Genomic DNA, 18,140 nt, shown 5'->3' with positions numbered 1-18,140 from the left:
TAATCATCTCAAAGGAATTGTACTTTACTTCTCAAGGCTGGAAAAAAAAAAATCCTTTTAAAACATAAAGAAGCAGCCACCATCAACAAATCATGCAGAAAGAGGAAATCTCAAAGAATTTAGGCCCTAATCCTGCAATATGTTCTGCACGGAACAAGCTGCGGATCAGAGCCTCAGTTTTCCCTAGCTAGCTCCAAAAAAGTCTGTAGACGTGACCTTTTCTGAGGAGCAAATGTAGAATTCTGATCCAGGAAACTGAATCTGCCAGATGTTTGAAAGGTAAACGTTAAAAGATACATGACGGCACATTGTATTCACTAAGGTACATACTCGCTTGGAAAGTTTTGTTACACTTTATTTTAACTTTTTCTTACTCTTTAGTTTTTGTGGGTGACAGCAGGAGTGGGTGTTTAGGAGGAATTTGAATATGGCTTGGTGAAGAGGTTCAGGCAAAGTATTTCCTGAGAAGGGAGCAGCATGGAAGAAGGCAAAGAGGGAGGAAGAGATAAAAGGGATATTAAGGCTGGCATCACTATTAGAACAATGTGATTAAAAGATAGAAACGGAATGTGGTTGAAATGACATAAGATTTGGCAGCAACATTTTCTACAGGTTGGATGGTTGCACACTTGATCTCAAATTGACTTATGAGGTGGGAATCGCTATAGTGAGGGCAGATCCAAAAAGGTATTTAGGTTCCTAACATCCTGTGAAATTCACATTTCAATGGATGTTAGGAGCCTAAATACCATTTTTTAAAAATCTTCACCGAGATATTCACAAACAATTTAGCTATTGGGACAATGTGACCCAAGGACCTCTTGATGCCAACTGGCAGAGGGTACAGGGGTGCATAAGGGTTACAGGGATTCCTTGGGTGTGATATTTATATTCTAGCTTACCAAAGAGTGTCATGTTAGGTTTCTGTTGAAAGCCTGTATCACACTGATCATCATAATCTTTGTGAAATATATATGCATATAATATGTAAGGAGATATGTTTATATAGGAAATTATGTTCCTAAGGCCTTGTAGTTAAAAGTAGCTCAACCAAAGGTAGCATGCCTTAAGCCAGGTTCCACCAGACAGAAGATCAGAGATGCTTATCTCTGTGGTTGACTATTGTATATTGTGTCTTACAATGAAGTATATTTGAATACTGAGTCAAATGCTAATAAGACATTGGGGATGTCAAAAGCAAAATTAACAGGAAGAGATAAATGGGTGGGGGATTCTGTGTTAGAGGTGAAGAACAAAGGACAGGACTGGTATATCCGGGTGTGCGGAAAGATGCCTTCACATCCTTCACTGGGGGAGGCAAGCTGCCAGCATGCTTGGCCTTAGAAGGAAGGGTCTGACCCATCCTGGTTCAAAAACATTGTGAGAAGGACTTGGGGTAAGCAGTACTTTGTTAGACAAGAGGGCATCTTGTTAGTTGACTTTAAGCTCTAGATTGTGTGATATGCTTTTATTTGATATGTAACCCTTAGTTTCCAGTATTTCTGTTTGCTATCATATGAATCTCTGTTTATTAAATAAACTTATACTTGCATTCGCTATAAACAAATATACGTATTGTGTGTTAAGCGGTGCTGTGTTCTAAGGTGTACTTAGTAAGCGGCAGTGCATGGGTCTGGTAATTCTGTGAGTATCCAGTGGATAAAAGACTGGACACTGCAGGGGTATGCTCTGAGAACTTGGGGGTTGGAGTGTGCCTATCACTAATCTGCACAAGGTAGAGTGGAGCCCGTGTAGGCTGAGAAGGGAGTGCTTGTGTTGCCTGTCGCTAAAAGAGTCAGGGCAGGTTCTTCAAGAAGACAAGGCTTCTTCACACTAAGGGTAGGTGGTAGCGAGGTGTCTCATAACCATGGGTAATCCTGGGAAGCACCAGGGACAAAAAAGGAGGAGCAGATATTTTTAAAATATTGTGTGGGGGAAAAAAGAATAGTGCAACGTAAATGCTAATAAGAACCTGATATTGCAAACCCTGACATGTGAGTAGTCGTTACCTCATTGACTTAATGGGGCTACTCGTTTTTGCAAGGATTACTTATGTGAGTCAGGGTTTGCAGGACCAGGCCCTTATCTGAAGGGCATACCAACATGCTCTATATAGAGATATAAAACAAATATTCATGTTTCTTATTTTCCTTTGTGCCCTCACTTTGCACCTCAGATACAAAGTATTTAACTGTGTAAACAATCACTTTTTCATGAACTACATGTAAATTTCACACTCATTTTGTGAATACCTTTTTTCTCTCTCATCTGGGAAAATAATTTTTAAGTTATATTTCATTTACATTTACTAATTGAATCTAATTGTTTATACAGGTAAACAGTTATAACTGAATTTATTGATATTGCCTATTCATTGACTTTTATTCTTGACAGATGTGATAGGCCACCATCCTATATTCTTTCCTAATACCCTCTAATGTGAGAAAACTTCTAAGAGCTACACATGTGACACTGTTATAGCCTGCTAGAGTCATATGGTTGACACTTTAGGGGTAAGTTTTCAGAGGGATAGCCTCTCGTTTCTCAGCACAATTTGTATCTGCAGAATTAGTGTCCCCACTTTTGTACCCGCAATTCAGTTTCAGGTACAAGTCTGAATAGTTGCACTAATTGCAGGCATCTGCAATTCATTTTGTGGTTGCAAATTAATTCTATCTACAAATAAGGTAGCCAATGTTCAGGCCAGCTCTAAATACACCTTCACCTCACTGAAACAAATTAAGGCCACCTTTTACACATACTTGTGAGGGAAAAGCCATAGCTAGGCAGATTGCAACTACTGCACCTTATTCCAGCTTTTACCCATCCTTTACCCCCTTCAAACCTGCAGAATTTATGTTCCACAGGTCATTGACTGTTAGAGCTACAAGAGGATTATTGCAGAAAGCTTCCCTTCTTGGCTTCTTCATGTGTCCTGCAAGTTATTTCTGCCCTTCTTCTGATATGGGAAGAAAGGCCAGGCAGCACACCATGCCACATTAATACTGCTATTGTATGCCAGTTTATGCCTATCTGTACTTTAAAATCAAAGTGGGCTGGTGTTTTGTCCAAAACTTGCTTCAGATTCCAATTCCTCTGGAATTTTCTCTCCTACCTGTTTTCTAGTCCCTGTCAACCAAATGTTCAAGTCATCTGATTTAATTCCTTTTAGTCAACTGATCTAACTTCCTTTGTCACTTAAATTCCTGTCCTGGAGACCTGCCAAACTATGCCTTTTATGAATGCCTGTGAGATTCCCATGGAACATAAAACTACTAAAACACCAGTAATTAAACTCTAGTCTAAACAATGTTTTGATGCTATTGTTTGAAAAATTAATCTAATGAACTGCAGAAGGAAGGTCTAGAGCAATTGCAATGTGCTGCATAATGCATAATTTCAGGCCCCTCATTTAAATTTGCAGGTGTCACGGCAACTTCTCTTTATCTTTGTTCCCTTTGTTTTCCTTACCTGTTGGTGGTAATATTTTCAGATGCAATGTTAGTCTTAGAACCAGTTTTGATTGTTTAATAATGTCATAAAAAAGGGATTATTCTTTCCATCGAAGAAACTACTACTATGTAATAACTAATATGTGATTCATCATATAAGAAACTATACTGATAAATACAAAAAACATGTACAGGAGACAGGATCATTGGTTTTATTTTATAAAGTCAAACTAGTTTATGACAGCAGCCTGAGCAGTCCATCTTTCCCGTTGGACAGTATTGGATTATTCAGCTATATATTCTAGTGTATTATAAAATATTTGTAATTTGGTGCTACCGTACATTAGTCCACACTATGATTTTGATGGCTTAAAATGGTCTCACAACTTCTATTTGATTGCTTGAGAAGAGGCTCTGACTGCTGTTGCTACATTGCATACTCTGCTTTTGGATGTAAATGTTTAACCGCTTAACAGATAAGTACATTCTTATCGGTTTTGGTTAATGATTAAACTCCTCTGCCCCCCACACGTGGGGTCCCAGCAGCTGGGACCCCGGGGGCGGGGCTGGCAGCCAGAGTCCTGGCTGTTGGGCCGGTGGCAGCGGAGTGCTGGTCCCCGGGCCAGCATGCCGGCAGCTGGGACCCCAGGCATGGGGCGGTAGTGGAGTCCTGGGGCCGGTGGCCAGGATACCAGGCCCAGGGAGGCAGCAGAGCCCAGCGGCCCGGACCCCAGGTGCGGGGAGGCAGCAGAGCCCCCCATACACCACCCCTAGTTCCCGGCCTATGTGAACTCCTTAATGGTTAACCATTTAACCAATAGAATTGTAATCAGTTAAAAGGTTTCCATTTAAAAACCCTACTTACATCCCTACACCCTACCAGGATGGATTATTCATATAGATGTCCAGTTTGTAGTTCAAAATGCCCTTTGTATTGCTTCAGATATAACAGGTGGAATGGCATACCAGCTCTGTGGCCCGCACTGCTTCCCGCAGCTCCCATTGGCTGGGAACAGTGAACCGCGGCCACTGGGAGCTGCGGGCTGCCGTGCCTGTGGACCGTCAATGTAAACACTGTCTCGCGGATTACCCTGACAGGCCACGTGCAGCTCATGGGCCTCAGGTTGCCCACCACTGTCCCAGAAGGTGGTACCTCTCTGACAGCGTTTACAACCTGAGTGATTCACCTTAATCACCTCCCCCCCCCCCCACTGTTCTTAGTTCCTGGAGGAGCTGGGGCAACCCTTCCTGCAGTAGCTGCACACAGTGTGGGCCCGCAGTGACCAAAAACCCAATATATTATGGTCCCCAAAGATACTGCATGGGACAGCAGTAGCTGTCACACTCTTTTCTTAAACATTTGCTCAAAACAGTAGTTACATGATAAGAGGGTTTATTAGCATTGGGGCACTATCATTTTTGTAAATTATTTGAAAAATGCATAAAGAGTCCATTTGCAAGGAAATATTTTTATGGTCACAAATATATAGCCAGGTGGTTTTGATTGTTTTACAAAAGGTACGTAGAGTTATATGGAAGTAAATGTTCCTGATTGATCCCATATACACTTATTTCCACAAAAGATGTCTAATTATATATACAAAAAAGGTGTATGTGTAATATAAATTACATATTACTAGCTGTTGTTGTTGACAATAGGAAATGGGGAATGGACCTAAGAAACTTTTCACAAATATGGAAACAGTACATTTTCTCTTTTGTAGACAGTATTTTGGAAATAAGTTGAAATAATCAAGAACTGAATTTTTGTTCAAACATATTGGGAAGAGACCCTATTGTATTAGTAGATTATAGTCATTGTGAGAATATAGTATTTACCTTGTTTTCATTTTTGTTGACCTAATGGGAAATTTTCTAACATGATTATGTTTTAATACAAGAAAATGCTGTGAAAAGGAATAGTAGTTTGATTTTAAAGAAAGATGCAAAGTCAGTTAAATGACTTCTAATTTTTTTCTGCACTTTTTCTACATACAGTTTTTAAAAAAACTTTTTATTAATTCTTTAAAATAATTACACTCAAATAGGCATTTAAAAGCAGTGAAAAGGGATTACAGGTTTTTTCACATACAGAGCAATATAAGAAACAAAATTCATTTCTTGCTAAACAAAGACCCTAGGAACCATTATAGGGACAATAAATGGAAATCTCACAAGAACATTATCTAGGGCAGCACATGAAAGTAAATATTGGATAATATATTTTCTAATAGTAATGATGTCTTGTAATGTGAGTCCTCTCTACAGCACTGATAGTAAGGCTTTGATCCTGCAAGCCCTTACATGGGTCCTGGTCCAAAGCCTATAGAAGTCAATGGAAAGACTCCCATGGTTTTCAGTGGGTTTTGGATTAGGCCCATAGTGTGCGGTAGTGAACACAAGGTTGTTGCCCTCCAGCACAAGTGTGCGCCAAGATTACATGTGGTTGTAATTAAATTATGCACTAGACACTGTCTTTTGCACTGAACAAAAGCAAGTCAGTCTAAATCCCCTTGCATGCCTGCTTCCATCTTCTCAGAGACTTAGGGCGAAAAAGGGGTGATATAACAGAGAACAGACATTCTGAGAAAACATGCGCTTAAATATAATCCTCAGCATGAGATGCTTTGCTATTTGCCTTTAGCCCTTAAGGAGCATGGATCAGCATTCATGTTGTGCTCCCCATCAGCACCCGGCCTTGGCCAGAGAAGCGAATGATCCAACCAGGGTTGCTAACTTTCTAATCACACAAAACCGAATGCCCTTGTCTCGCCCCTTCCCTGAAGCCCTGCCCCCTGCTCTACACTCCCCCTCCCTTGGTGGCTCACTCTCCCCCACCCTCAACTCACTTTCACTGGGCTGGGGCAGGGGGTTGGGGTGTGGAAGGGGGTGAGGGCTCCAGCTGTGGGGTGGGTCTGGGGATGAGGGGTTTGGGGTGAAGGAGGGGGCTCCAGGCTGGTTGGTGAGGCTGAGGGATTCGGAGTGTGGGAGGGGGCTGCAGGTTGAGGCAGGTGGTTGGGGTGCAGGAGGAGGTATGGGCTCTGGGTTGGGGGTGCAGGCTCTGGGGTGGGGCCAAGGATGAGGGGTTCAGGGTGTGGGAAGGGTCTCTGGGCTGGGGCAGGGGGTTGGGGCCTGGGCTTACTTCGGGCAGCTCCCAGTCAGTGGTGCAGCAGGGCTAAGGCAGGCTATCTGCCTGTCCTGGCTCCGTGGTGGCCTCCGGAAGTGGCCAGCAGGTCCAGCTCCTATGCGAGGGGGTCAGGAGGCTCGGCGCGCAGCAATCGCATGCGGGCACTGTCCCCCCAGCTCCCATTGGTTCCCAGCCAATGGGAGTGCGGAGCTGGTGCTTGGGGCGGTGGCAGCACGTGGAGCTCCATGGCCCCCTACCTAGGAGCTGGACCAGCTGGCCACTTCTGGGACGCAGTGTGGTGCCAGGACAGGTAAGGACTAGCCTGCCTTAGTCCTGTAGCACCGCTGACCAGACTTTTAACACCCTGGTCAGCGGTGTTGACTGGAGCTGCCAGGATCCCTTTTTGACCGGGCGTTCCGTCGAAATCTGGACACCTGCAACTCTAACCAGCGGACCAAATTCGGTGATAAATTCTGGTCATGTGCCACCTGAGGCACGTTGCACATACCCTAAGAAGAAGCACTTACTCTCGCTACTAGGCAAGAGTAACTTTGTGACCTCTAAGTAGGGTTCTGTATAATTCAGGATCAGGTTTGCTTATGCACTCTGTTCTGCTAATCACTTTGTAACTTGTGCTTATTCTCAGAGCACTCTGCAACTGAGCTGTTCAGAATCAAGCCTTAAATCTTTGTGGAGAAGATTATCTAAATCTTCATTTAATGTCTACTAGTTCCTCAGAAACTTGTATTTTATAGTTCATTCTTTCCCTATCATCTGTATTTTTAAGAAGTGGCACTTGAGTAAGATTGTTTTATCCAGTCCTGAATAGGCAGGCCTCTCAAAAGTATTAGCACACCATTGACACCCAGAAAGGAAGAATGATTTTGTGGTTAAACACTGGACCGGGACATCTAGATTCAATTATCATTAAAGAGACGATTTGGTCATAAAGGTCACGGATTCCATAATTCCAACAGATCTCTGTGACTTCTTCGGCTTCAACTTCAGCCCCTCTCGTCCTTCAGCTTCAGCCCCAGGTCGTAGGGCTCAGGCAGCCAGCCCTAGTTGGCGGAGCTCCACCATGACCATACCCTCATTTTGTACATTTTTACCATGATTGTTCTGTGAATTTTGCTGACAAAATCATATCCATAATTATCATCTTTGCCACAGACTTCCTGTATGACCTGAACAAGTTACTTAATCTCTTTGTACCTTAGTTCCCTATCTGTAAAATTAGTTTAATCATTCTTTCGCCTGTTTGGAGTGCAAGCTGTTTGGGGCAGGAGTTGTCTCTGACCATGTATTAATAAAGCACCTAAACAATGACACTGTGTCAAGGTTCCTTCCCCACTCTGAACTCTAGGGTACAGATGTGGGGACCTGCATGAAAAACCCCCTAAGCTTATTTTTACCAGCGTAGGTTAAAACTTACCCAAAATACAAACTATTTTACCTTTTGTCCCTGGACTTTATTGCTGCCACCACCAAGCGTCTAACAGGGAAAGCCCTCTTGGAAACTTCTTTCCCCCCAAAATCATCCCAAAGCGTGCACCCCCTTTCCTGGGGAAGGCTTGATAAAAATCCTCACCAATTTGCATAGGTGAACACAGACCCAAACCCTTGGATCTTAAGAACAAGGAAAAAGCAATCAGGTTCTTAAAAGAAGAATTTTAATTGAAGAAAAAGTAAAAGAATCACCTCTGTAAAATCAGGATGCTAAATACCTTACAGGGTAATTAGATTCAAAACAGAGAATCCCTCTAGGCAAAACCTTAAGTTACAAAAAGACACAAAAACTGGAATATACATTCCATTCAGCACAACTTATTTTATCAGCCATTTAAACAAAACAGAATCTAATGCATATCTAACTAGATTGCTTATTAGCCCTTTACAGGAGTTCTGACCTGCATTTCTGCTCTGGTCCCGGCAAAAGCAACACACAGACAGAGAGAACCTTTGTTTCTTCCCCCCTCCAGCTTTGAAAGTATCTTGTCTCCTCATTGGTCATTTTGGTCAGGTGCCAGCGAGGTTATCCTAGCTTCTTAACCCTTTCCTCTGGCCAGGAGGGATTTAAAGGTGTTTACCCTTCCCTTTATATTTATGACACACTGTAATTGAAATTGGAGCCTTAGGTGCATTTGTAACACAAATAATGAATAACAATAATATAATTAGGTTAGTTAATCTTTCAGGGCTGTATGGGCTAGCTTTTCAAATATATTTAGGTGTCTCAAGTTGCAGATAGGCATCTAGGTGGCTTTTCAAAAGGATCTAAGTAGGTTAGTCATGTAACTCCTATGACTTTCAATGGAAATTAGGTGCCTGACTTATTTAGGCCCTTTTGTAAATCCCACTTGGCATCTATTGGCATCTTCGGGCATCTAAATACCTGTGGAAAACTGGCCCCATGACACTAAATGTGAGAATGTTCAGCTATTGTAAGACAAACAATGACGTTTCAAATACTGTGTTAAAAATCTTAAGTGTCGATCCATCAATTGATATGTTGGTTGTTAGAGCCATGAGTCCATGGACCCTATTTGGGTCTGGGAGCACACTTTGTCCACTCTTGCAGTAGAAGGTAAGCTGACTTCTACCGGTAGCCAACTCTATCACTATGTGAAATAATCATAACCTTAGATTGTTTTTACAGAGGAAGAGGCAGAGAGTAGTTTTCTTAACCTTTAATAGAAGAGTTTTTCCTTGTATATTAATCAGCATTGTTTAGAGGAGTAAATAGAGGGACTGGCAACCAAGAATTCCTGGATCTGAGACTGATGATGTGGGGGTTGGGCAAGTCACTTAACCTCTCTATTTCAAATTGTGAAATAAATAATATTATTTTACCTACCTTTCAAAGGTGTTATGTGAAATTAATTAGTGTTTGTATTGCACTTTGAAAATATAAGGAGCTGTATAAGTGGAAACATTATTACTAGAAGCTTGATCTTGTTAACATTATTTTTGTGCTACATTCAGTTTTCTGGGCCAAGTTTGATACCTTGTAAAGTATCTCAAAATGTGCTGCCATGATTTCACTTGTACAAATAGCAGTGGATTTTTCAAGATATTGTAATGAACCTATTTAGTCTCTGTGTGTACCAGTGCCTCTGCTGGTTGGGATCACAGTTGCCCAACTGAGATCCTGTACTGCTAACTAGATTCTCCTTTAGTAGGGAAGACTAGTAGTAGTAGATTATTGTCCTTTAGGATCAGGAGTTCGATCCCCACTCTCACTATGAAGTTCCCAGTAGCCGTGCTATAAGCAACCTGACATCCAGATGTGGCCATGGATATGTTACAACATGTGGTAATATGTCTGTTTTGTTTGTTGCCCTTCTGTGTGTGGTGTTTGTTTTAAGTGTCCAGGAGCGCTGGACCATAGATATTTGCCTTCAGAGAAGGGATACTTAACTGTAAGTCCTTCAATGCAATACAATGTATAGGTGTTCAGTCAATCCAACCTCCTCTTCTTTAGGAGCTTGTTTGCTCTAACTGCTTGGTTTAGGGCCTACCTCAAAAAGGAATGAGCAGTTATGTGACAGAGTATGGTATAAATAACCTTGGAGGCACACTAATGAAGTGCCTGAAAGAAAAAGTCTCAACTATCAAGCTATGAATCCACTCTCCTTGTGCCACAAACCAGAGGTCATGTAACTTAGGAATGTGTAGCCAAAGATAATACTACCTTCAGAGAACTCTACTTACAGGTAAGTAACTCTCCTTTAAAAGAGGTATCTTTGTGTGGCAGACTGTTTATGGGAGCAATTTGAATTGAACTTTAAATGAAAAAGGCATATCTCTGTAAGTGGTAATAATTTTAGTCATCTTGCTGTGGCTAGGGGTTGTGGAATTCATTAGCACAGATTAACATATAAAGTGGGTGAGATATCTAATAGCAAACGTAGAGGTTTAGGGACCTTAATTCATCACTGAATGAACAGCGTGTACAGTATTAGGGACTATGAAATTTTTAATTTACACAAAGTGTCCAAGAATATAGGGAATAAATTTAAACCCAAAACAGATAATGGAGCTGTGCCCTGCCTAGCTGGCAAGTTGAATTGTTTTTACACTGAGTGAAGAAAGCTAATTATCCCAAGCACAAGGAGACTGCTAAAAATAATAAGATTATAAAGAATAATTTGCTGATATAATTACAACAAAATTGGGTACACACAATCGTCAGATACATGTATTGCTTGACCTGGGCGAGAAAGTGAAATAAATCCTTCCTCTATAGCCTTCGTAAATTTGTTTTTATCATCTCCAAGTGGTGTTTGCACAGGCAGCACAATTTGCATGTGTAATGTGGCTGTACAAATTGACAACAAGTAAATTATTCAAGGAAATAGGCTGGTCGTGGGTCTGAACTATCTCGCAAAGCCTATTCATTTTGAAGAATCACTGAGACGTGAAGCTCATACATCAACCATTTTCTGACAATCCTCAGACTTATTGTCTCCTAAAATGTCATTATGGCTATTATTTATGAAGCTAATTCATTTATTAATATATATTTAACTCTGACTTGTCATGCACCTTAGCAGGCATTCTGTGCACTGCATATTTTTGAATAGATGAAAGAGTTTTGCAACCTTTAATGATTACTGTAAGCTGCTATAGATTTATAGAATGCAGCTTTATTATCTACTTGCATTAATACCTTTTTATAACTTTTTTTCCTTAAGGCCATCAAATATAAATGGCAAATGACATATCCCAAAGATTGTATAAAAAGAGATTTTCTCGGAGTTTGTTGAATTTTAGAACAAAATGGGTTAGCTAACTGTTAAGGCCTAATTGTTATATACTCTTAAAATGAATTACATTGGATTTTTGTGTATTTTGCTTAAAAATTATAGAATACAAAGTATCCATGTAGACATGTATTAAACTCTTCCCCTGTGGACGGGTGTTTGTCTTTTGATTATGCCCACAGAGAGAGTGCAGTTTAATAGGGGGCAGAGTCAGATGGAAAATAAATCTATCTTGTTACAAACTACAGTAGAGTGTGTGTAATTTCCCTAAGACCATAAGAATGACCATACTGGGTCAAACCAGTGGTCCATATAGTCCAGTATCCTGTCTTCCAATAGTGGCCAATTTCAAATGCTTCAAAAGGAATGAACAGAACAAGGCAATCATCAAGTGATCCATCCCCTTTTTCTGGTCCCAGCATCTGGCTGTTCCTCAGGGCAGTGGCCTCTAAAGTGTCATGCACTATGATGGTCTTATAGCAATAATAACTTGATATTCACATTGACCCCATGAAAGGAGTAAATATGATCCTTGCTCTTCTTTATCTTGGTTTATACAGAAACAAAATGGCCCAGGTTTATACACCAGAAAAAGTGTGCAGTTTCCAGATGCAATGGCTATGTATTATTACAGTGTGTATTGGGAATTAAACACTCAAAATATGGACTGTGCACCAGCTCCTGTGTGGGGTTTAGCTAAATCCATTCTTGAGAGTACATTTTAAAATTGTTCAGAGAGATATTACTTTTTAATTGTAAGAGAAAAGCGCATATGTACCGAATGATTATTCATTGTTGTTTGAAAAATGGTACTAAGAATGGATAATTGCCATATGTTATAAGAAACGGTATTACTCAAAGGGAAACACTAAGGTGGGAACAGTCTTTATTCTTTGTATTGATTACACATCCAGAGAAAACGAGATGAAGTTTGTTGCTCTTCTCTTCGGCTAAAATTTTGAAACTTCGGTGCCTAAAGTTAGAGGGAGTTTTCAAAGGCACAGTGAGCAGATAGCTTCCCTAACTCCTAGTGAAAGTTAATAGCAGTTGGGTACCTGACTCCCATGTATGTCTTTAAAAACAAACAAACAAACAAACAAACAAAAACTCCTTTAATCCATTAAAATAGTTTGAGTAACTGAGATCAATAGGTGCTCGCTTAGCACTTCTGAAAATCAGGAAACTTATTTAGCTGTCCAATATGGATTTAGGTACCTAACTTTAGACACTCCAGTTTTAAAATGTTGGCCTTATTTCTTGTGACATTGCAGGAGGATGTAAGATATGAAATACTTAATCAGTATGAATTGAATATGGACATAAAAGAATCATTCTGTTCCTAACTTGAGAGACTATTTAAAGCAGCAATTCTGTTATAGAAGGGGGGAAAAGCTTTATTTCTGTATAAGGAATATATTTGGATTATTTCACTTTTTTTAGAATAAGCACATTCCTGAAGAGACAGTGAATATCAAGAATCCCTGTATGTAATTAAAACCTTGGTCTACATCATGTAAATTAAAAGGAAGAAATGTAACTCGATCTTGGAAAGAAGCTATGAACTTTTGCAGTAATAATTACAGAGTAAAAAGAAAAAAAATACACATTTTTTTACAGTTCTATATAAATGCATTCTAACATATGTCATGTTATCTTATGGATGAGACTCTTCAGGTAGTCATAGTAAGTGTGTAAATACTACAGTCTGCTCTATATACTGATCTGGAAGTACATAAATACATCCTGATTGTCACCACCAATATTCTGTACATAGTAATGGGGGAATAATTTGATTTTATATTTTAGGCAAATCAAATTACACCTTCTGTCTATTATATCCACCCATTCTCATTCTGCTACTTGAGGTCTGGAACAACTAGAGAGGGTAAACCTGTATTGTAGAGCTGGACAAAACTGGGGAAATATTTCTAGAGAAATTTTCCATGTGGCTGTGCTGTACAGATTCAGAATGTTCAAAAAGGGAAGTGCCCCGTCAGAGGCTGCCTCCACAGCTTTTGCTGCTGCTCTTGGTGACACTAATCCATATTCCACTTCAAAGTTGGCTGCTTCAACATCTTTTACTGCTGATCCTGCTTTACATTTTTGGAACAAGCCAGGAACTCTCATTTGCTCTTCTATAACCAGGCGGAGTAGACACAATTTCTAGTTTCATAAAACAAAAATGCTGAAGCATGGGACTACATACTACAACCTCCAGCTGTACAATCTTGTGTTGTGTTTACATAAGGGGCGCAAGCCTGAGTCCTGCTCTGGCATCTTTGTGATGCTCCAGTTGTTCAAAGGGGCAATATGGAGGACTTAAATAGCTAACCGGAGATTTCCGTAGTACAGGGAAATCACGGAGTAGCATAGCCAGCCCTGCACCAACTCCTTTTTAGCCCCCAGCCCAGGGATCATGCCAAGGAGTGTAGGAGGCATGGCTAGAGCGCCATCCCCAGCTGGTGGATGACCCCCTTGGGGCTAATGCATTGAGAGCATCTTTTGGAGTAACTTCAGTGCTGCTCAAACTATGCTGCAGCTGAACCAGCCATGTACTGCCCTGAGGATTGGGGAGCTGCAACTGGTTCCTTTGAGGTTCCCCCACTTTTGCTGCACCTAGTGGATACTATGTGCAGCAGAAGATTGTTTCCCAACCTACGAAGGATCAGTTTTATGTCAGCACTTGGACAGGAGACCTTTTAGGAATACCAAGAAACTGAAGGAAGTGATACTGATTATTCACTATGTGGCATTTTTCATTCTGAGTCAGCACTGATCCACTGAAGCATGGTGCTGCCGAAGGATACTGGCCATTAAAGATTCCATGGTGATGTTAACAATAAGAGTAGTTTTTCTAATCTCAGTCTCCTGCCCAAATTCCAAGTTAGGTGTTTATACTTTGCGTACCTTAATTCTCCTTGATTGGATCACTGATTCTTCACTTCTTGTCCTAAACATTTGTGCAGTGTTGTTAGGCACTGAGGTTTCAGAAAGAGATGGCTGAATTTCAGCAGCAGATGCAGTGATCTTGTTCGTTAAATTTGTAAAGCACATAGAGATCATTTGGGATAATAGATTCTGTACACATAGTAAGATCAATTAACTTCATATGTACATTTGTTGCAGTGAAGGTGAGATCCTGCTGAGACTACATTGATAGATAGAGCTGGTTGAAATTTGTTGTTTAATTTTTTTTAAATGAATATTTTTGCAGAAAATACCTGTGAAATTTTCCAGAAAAAGATTTATTTTTATTTCATTTGAAATTTTTGCAGAAAGTATCATTTTCTGCTTTGTGTGGCTTGCAGAGAACAAATTGCAGCAACTGCGAACATTTTCGCTGAAAGTGAACACATCGAAGATGAAGTGGATGTAGAATAACAATGCGCAGAAGGAATCATCACTGTAAATGGGAAAGAAATCTAGGCGGTCGACAAATATATTTACCTGGGTCAGCAGCTGAGCAGAGACAACTCATTCGAAGGGGAATGCAGTAGGAGGCCAAAGGCGGGGTGGGCAAGTTTCAGCAAAATAAAGATTTCTCTAACAGATGATGAACTGCCCATTAAGAAAAGGAAAGAACTGTTTAACTTGGTTCTACCAGCAATGATATTTGGAGCAGAAAGCTGGTCAATGACAAAAGCAGAGGAAGAAAAATTCACTGTCACCCAGAGAGCAATGGAAAGGTGAATGTGTAAGATATCGCTCCATGATCATATAGCGAATGATGAGATCAGAAGGCGTGCAGAGGTGACCAATGTAGTGCAGGCAATGTATGACGCAAAGCGAAGATGGGCGGGTCATGTAGTCTGCAGGCAAGACAATGGGTGGAAAACCTGCATCAGTGACTGGATCCTCAGAGACCACAGGCGACCACTGGGCAGACCAAGTGGTCTGGGCCAATCCCATGACAAAACTCTTTGGCCCAAAATGGAAAGAACGTGCTTGCAACAAAATAGAATGGTGTGGTGTTGACTTGCGTTCGTGGAGGGACAGACGAGGACAAGCCGGACAAAGGTGATCATTTTCTGACCAGCTCTGTTAGTACAGAACAATTGTTAATCTTCTTTGCTAGTACATTAGAAAGTTTGGGACATATTATGGGGTGGTGGTGATATGAAGACATTTCAGAAATTAGTGTAAAGACATGAGGGAGCAATACTGTATTATGTTCTGGCTGTGCCACTTCATGCCAAATCAGATCAAGTCCTATCAACGAAAAAGTTGCATGAGAAATGACCATTCAACCTATTCACATCCACAGTTGTGCGTGACCCTCTAATAGAAGATATGCTAGGGTTCAAATTTTTGAATGGGCCTTTACAATTGCATCTACTAATTTTACATGTGCAGCCATTTGCATTTGAAAGAGCTACACTTGCACATGCACATGGACATTAATCATGCAAATCACAAATTTGCATGTGCAATTAGATGATTTGCACATGAAAATGTAGGTTTTGTGTGTGGAATCGGATGAATATGCAGAATTTATGGATGTAAATTGAAAGGCCTTTTGGAAAATATTTCCTTTTTTTCTGGTTAAAAGGTGAGATGAGTGCCATCCTGGTCATCATAATTTGACTTCCAAAGTGAATAAAACTAAATCAAATTGAGGCCAATTAAATTCTGAATAAAAGCATCCACACAGGGGTTTAATGTGGTTTAAGTAATCCATTTGAAATTAACACCTGTAGTTAATTTGATTGAATTTTCCTCAATTTCTATGTAGACAGACCCTTAGACTGACTTGTTTTTCAAAGGAGGAATGTGGTTTGTGAGAGGTGAAGTCATATATATCCCTCCTCACCCCTTAAGAACATTCAGTCAGTTGCATTATAAATATTCATTTTTTCTTCTTTTTAATAGGTGGGATTTCAGAGTTCTCAGTATTGGCTTATCTCTGCTCCCATTGAAGTCAATGAGAATTTTACCATTGGACTAGGTGAGCGCTGAGTGCTTCTGAAAATTCCACCCAACATTTCTCCTGCACCTGGTTACATAGTTTTCATAGTTTCATCATATTTTCCCCCATCCCATATTTTGTGATGACGTCTGAATGGTGCTGGTTAAATGTACAGTCTTCAGATCTTCATAATAGGGCCCAATAGGGTGACTATGACATTCAAGGTGCAGTCCAGACCCATTAGGGACTGTGTCATCACCTGCTCTGCAACCTAGGATGACGCACCATGCCTCCCTGCTGTGACTCCCATCCTGGGCTCCTCACAAACAGCCAAACCGCAGGTAGGTCACACCCACAGCCCTGGTCCAGCAATTCTGACCCCAGCAGCCTGTCAGCAAACACCAGCCACTGTGTCATCCAGAAGCCTTGATTACTACATGCAGGGTGACCCCAACACACTCCCAGTGTCAGCTTTTCCCCAAAAAAATTTGTTTTGTGCACTGTCCAGCCCTCACCTGGACAGACCAGGTATATTAGGTCTGTTGAATTAGTTTTGATTAAAAAATAAAGCAAGTTTATTTAACTTCAAGGAGATAGGTTTTAAGTGAGTACAAGTACTAAGGCATTAAAGTCAGAAATGGTTACAAGAAAAATAAAGATAAAATGCTTCCTAGTACTAAACTTAAACTAGACTTGGTTCAAGATGAAATTCTTATCACAGGTTTTCAGTAGCATTGCTAACCAAGTTTCAGGTCAGGATCTGCTCCCAAAGTCCAATGGCTGTTTCTTTCTTAGGTGAAAAAAGAGAGATGGACAGGAAGAGAAGCTGCGTGCTTTTGCCCCTCACTTTTATAGTTCAATCATTCTTTGAAAAGCATTTTCCTGAGAGTGACCCCTAGTTAAAGTTCTTTTCAGCTGAGAAAAAGGATACACAGAGTCCGGTGGAGGAAGGAGGCTCATGCTGTTACTTTTCACCTGTGTATGCTGAAATGCAGCTTTAGATTGTCTTCTTTCTTCCCCTCTCACTGTCTGAGGACTTTGTTTACAGCTTATATGCACACTGAGGTAAACATACATCTCTTTGTTTAAGACAGGCTTGCTTGACCAGTTCTTCCTAATGGAGACTACAGTGAGTTTGACCATGTGCCTTTAACATAATACAGCGGATTTCATAACTTTACACATAATGTTGCTACGTACAGTTCACCCTGATATTATTGACCAGTGAGTTATTAGCTTTCAAATGACACTTCACAAGGCGTATTTCATACAAAGATTATTACAGTAGTATGTAGAGTGTGAATGCTGAGTTCATTTGGTCACAGTGTCATGAGAGCTGTGAGAAATTTGAAAATCAAATTGGTGAGCAAGCTAACATTTAAAAAAAGTCTGCAAAGCTGAGTAGCCTCAGAAGCTGCAATGTAGAAATTAAAAATGGGGAAAAAAGCAGTAAAACCCCCACACACTAAAGCAAAAGGGATATAAAAACAGAACAATGTGCAGAATGCCACTTGATGCCCACAGCTGCATAGTGGGTATATTTCAATGTAGCTTTTTTCAACCTACCTCTCTTTTGGGGCCTGATCAAAAACTCATTGAGTTGGGATCAGGCCCTTACTGTCAGAATCCCTTTGGATCTTAGGCATGCTCAAATTGGTTGGGCTACTGGTTGAGGGTCCCAGTTTGAGTTCATAGCTGTTGGTCAAAAGAGCAGTATTCTCTCCAAACAGCCCTGAAAACAAATGCCTGGTCTTAGCTGCAGCACAAAACTCAGCAAATTAAAATGTTGTTTCTTAACTATGCTATGGATTTCTTCTTTCACTGGCTGGTATATTCTGCAGATGGTTGGATCAGCAGCAACAAACATGCAGCTGTGTATATTTGGCAGA

The sequence above is a fragment of the Eretmochelys imbricata genome, chromosome 7 (genome assembly GCF_965152235.1).
Source record: "Eretmochelys imbricata isolate rEreImb1 chromosome 7, rEreImb1.hap1, whole genome shotgun sequence".
NCBI lineage: Eukaryota > Metazoa > Chordata > Testudines > Cheloniidae > Eretmochelys > Eretmochelys imbricata.
The sequence above is the reverse complement of the archived record's forward strand: the minus strand, read 5'-3'. Positions refer to the sequence as shown.